This window comes from Squalius cephalus, assembly GCF_949319135.1.
Source record: "Squalius cephalus genome assembly, chromosome: 5".
Lineage (NCBI taxonomy): Eukaryota > Metazoa > Chordata > Actinopteri > Cypriniformes > Leuciscidae > Squalius > Squalius cephalus.
In genome coordinates, this window is record NC_137126.1 from 25405169 (window position 1) to 25409619 (window position 4451).

Here is a 4451-nt window from a genome sequence, read left to right on the forward strand (position 1 = left end):
TTTAACTTTCAACTGTTCCAGTGGGCTAACCTCAGTATCACTGCTAAAGAGATTAAAGCTACACATTTACATGACTCATTCAACTACCACATCATTGAAAATCTGGACAGTTTCCCAGAGAAGTGCATGTATGTGCATGAAGTAAAGACAAAACAACAACAACAACAAAACACTATCGATTAATCCTTCTAAAATCATACATTTGTCATGTTGTTTTTAAAATTAAATGATATTTTTGAATATCTTTCAATTGGGGCTGTTTTGCACCACAGTTTACCCTTTACTTTAAATTGATCAGTAGCTAACAGCTCAATCACAATTTTGGATTTATACAAAACTTGATATCACAAGTACCAAAAAATAAATATTTGGCCGATGGAACAAATATAAGAATAAATACTTTATCAGATGGCAATGATTGCTTAATAAGAAACTGTCAGTCTCAGTGAACTGTTTGTGAAGTAAAAAAATCCTTCACATAACATATTTTGTTTTATGAGACACTGCAATGCAATTCGAATAAATACAATTGGAAGTAAATCTTTAATATCTAACTTGTGATTTATGAAAAGTGTGTATGACTCTGCTTTGTGCTGTTTCACAATACAAGGTTAGCCTATATATTTGTGATTGAAGAGGTTGAAGTGTGTTGAAGTCCATGACCTAGGTAAAGCGCCCATGGCATCTAATTACCCAGCCTTTCCCACTTGAACAACCTGCCATAAGAAAACACTCACACATACAGACACATAAATACCTGCCATAGAAAAAAACACACACAGAGGCGCACAAACACCTTAGCCTTTATTAACCTTAGCTCGTGTTATTGGCAGTACTAGACAGAGACAAGACCCCAATTACTGTTGAAATCAAAGTTGCTACCGTTAGGGCTGCGGTGGAAGCGTGTGGAGGTTATAGCGCTGGAGTGGCTTGTTAGTCCGCTTAGTGCTCGTCCATTGGGACTCTCCGTTTCAAATACCTGTCTCTCAGAGCATTGTTATTCAAACGGAAAATCGAACAGCCCAATGTTGCTCTGGTCATTCTGGCAAGTACACACCATGCTGTGGGCAATGGTTAACAGTAAATTGTAATTTAGACTCAAGTTCAGACACAACACCATTTGTATGTTTGCCCATTCGTATTCTTTGACAGTGTGGCATCATCACGTTAATTAATTAGAAAAACTTAAGTTGATCTAATTGTACACTGATCAGACAGAGAGATCAGTTGACCGGTCTGTTGACATGAGTTGAAAAAAAGGATAATGACTGGCTTACTACATATTAAGCTTTGCTCTTAAATCTGGTAATCACTAATCCCAAACCTCGTCTTAAAAGCTAATATAATGCATTTATCTGATGCATTCCAAATATAAAAAGCACAAACCATTCATTACCATTTGAAGAAAGGTAGGCAGGGAAGTAATAGACATGGGGTCTGTTCTTGGAAGAGCATATCTACATCATGGCAAGATACGACATATTTTAGACAGATTCAGAGTGGCTTGTAATCTTGCTTTAGGAATTAATGCCCCCGAATAAGATGCATAAGTGTCACATGTTTAACAACAGATGCATTAAGGATTTTCTTTATACCTATTAGGCATGCATTTATCCTCCCAGTTAAGCTTAACCCTCTGATTATCTTCATTTGTGCTGACACTACTTATCTTTGGGGTCCCCAGGGACCCCAGACAACAACATTTAATTTTGTAACAGAATAATAGTTTTTTTTGTTTTTTTTTACAAATGTAATTTTACACTGTTTATTATTTTTACTCAACATTTGTGCAGTTTTTGGAGGATTTATGATATATTTTAAATTTCTATAAATAAATATTTATTTAAATAAATAAATAGGCTTTTTACAAAAAACAGCATTTTATGTAAAATTCACTTTATAAAAGACCCATATTTCTAAGTTTCATTCATGGGGATAACATGGATAATTTTACATGGTTTAGTGTAAAATTTTTGCCCATATTTTGTAAAATGTAGTTTTAAAAGTAAAAAATGATCACTTTAGCCTTTAGATGGCTATAGAGCTCCATTATATGCTATTTGACTAACTGAAAGATATCTTTTCACAAGTTTTTTCCAGTTGGATTCATATCTAAATATTATAAAATCACAATTCTAACAATAGAAATTACTTTTTTGTCAAAGTTTAGCATTTTTTTGTACTGGATTTTTTTTTTTCAATAATGTTACATTATGATTAGAATCAAACCTGAAAAAGATAAAAGTTGAATTTTTAGAGTTTATCATTTATTTCAATCTTTTTTTCATATAATTGTACAAATGTGATCTACACTTCAGTTACTAACTGTAACAGAACAGATATGTACAGTTATATTATATATTGAGTACAAATACATGACATGAACATCAAAATGCAATGAACTGACAGCATAACAAATTAACAAATAAAGCAGTAACTTTTGTCTCTTTCTCTCTCCCTCTCTCTCTCCGTGTATGTGTGTGTGTGTTCACATTGTCGATGTGTCAGTGTCACAATTTATTTTTGTGGTGGTTCCGCATTTTGGACTATTTTATGTGACAAATTATTAGAGAGCAGTTTTTATAGTCTCACAAATGTATTCCACTGTGTGTGTGTGTGCATATGAGCATGATCATTTTGCATTGTGGATGTTTTTTGCATTGTTGGAAGTGTGCCACTTTATTTCTGTCTATGTGTTCTGCGTTGTTTCTGATTTTGATGATGAATTTTGTATATTTACATTGCGGGGTCTCCAGGGACCCCGAAGACAACTAATGTCACTATTTTTTTCACGCTAACATAATAACAGATATCATTCCAATTTTTTTTTTTTTTTTTTTGTAGATCTAGAAAGTGTTGAGAGCCATAGAAAGTTTCATACCATTTGGACAAAGAGAATTTTTTTTTAAATCTGAGCAAAAGTCATTTGTGGGTTAAAAAGACCCCGACGATAACCAGAGGGTTAAACAAAACCAAAACAAACTTTAATCAAAACTAACATGGTCTAAATCTTAGACTGAAAGGATTATATCCTACCAAAATATTGGTATAGCACATAACACAAGAACAATACCTGACAACTGAAAGGAGCACAAAGTGGAACTTAAATTCACAGTGATAATGACATAAATAGGTGTGATGATAGAATGAGTGTCCATGATAACTGATGACTGGCAGGAAACTAGGAACTGATGAATGCAAACTAAAAGTCCATGAAAACGACAGTGCCGGCAAAGAGCGGCCGAGGTGGAGCCAGTTGGCTGGAGGACTGAGGTGATGCCGGTGTGAGTGAGGACCCCCATGGAGCCTGAGGGATGGAGGAGCCTGACAGAGCCATAGGGGTAGAGGGGTGGAGTGCAGGCGACAGCCCTGAAATCTGTGACAATGGTGGAGCAATGATTGACTGGGGCGAAGCCAGTGGGAAGAGGGAGCTGAAGGGACGATGATTCCCAAGTGGAGCCGAGGGGGTGAGGAGCCAGGGCGAAGCCGACTGGTTGACGGCCCAAGGTGGAGCTGAGGGCTCGAAGGGACGAGGCGGAGCCAGGGAATCTCCATGCCACGGCGAAGCTGGTGACTGAGAGCCCCAAGACAGAGCTGGGTTGCATGCTCCGCCAAAGGGCTGAAGGAATCCAGAGAAGGCAGGGTCTAGGGAATGGCTGGCTTCGGTGGAGCAAACAGGAGAGGAAGGTTGAGTGCGGAGACAGACTTGGTGATAGACAGGGATGGTGGACGTCCAGCACTGATGAGACATTAGTGCAGGAGGGGACCAGTGACAGAAGGTTTGCGGGTGGGAAACACTACCCCTGTATTGCAGTCTATAAGCTACTCTTCCTCTTCCAGCTCCACTAAAACTTCCACAGGCATGGATGTAACTGCCAGCTCACACAACTTATCAGACAAGTACTCAGGCTTCTCTTCCTGATGGACTTTGCAGCTGGCACTGACTTCATTGTGGGCTTTGGCTCAGGCATGATGTCCATTGTGGGTAATGTCTTGGTCTCACGGTTCTGGCTCCCTATCTGAGGTGGGCGTGGTCGCTGGGTCTGGCTCTGGGGTGGTGACGGATGGTGAATGGGGCTGGACCCTGGCGGGAGGATCCTCTTCTAGCGCGCCCGCAGTAAAAGAAGATTAGTTGACCCAGAGGGCAAAGTTTGTGTTCGGCCAGTGTCCAGCAGGAGTTTCCCCGTGGCAACACCAGCCGGATCTCATCATTCAGTCCGATCCAAAACCCCTCCATAAGTGCAATGTCATTGCAATGGGTGAGGTGGCTGATGCTGATGAATTCCTCCAGATATTCTTCCAGGTCTCAACCTCCCTGAAACATAAAAATCGTGGCCCCATTCGATCTGTTAGAGCTCCCCATTGGGGTGACATTAATGGAGGCAAGATCCATCTTCATTTCGTTTAAGGTCCGAAATTCTCTAACATTGAAAGTCTGATGATGAAAGGGA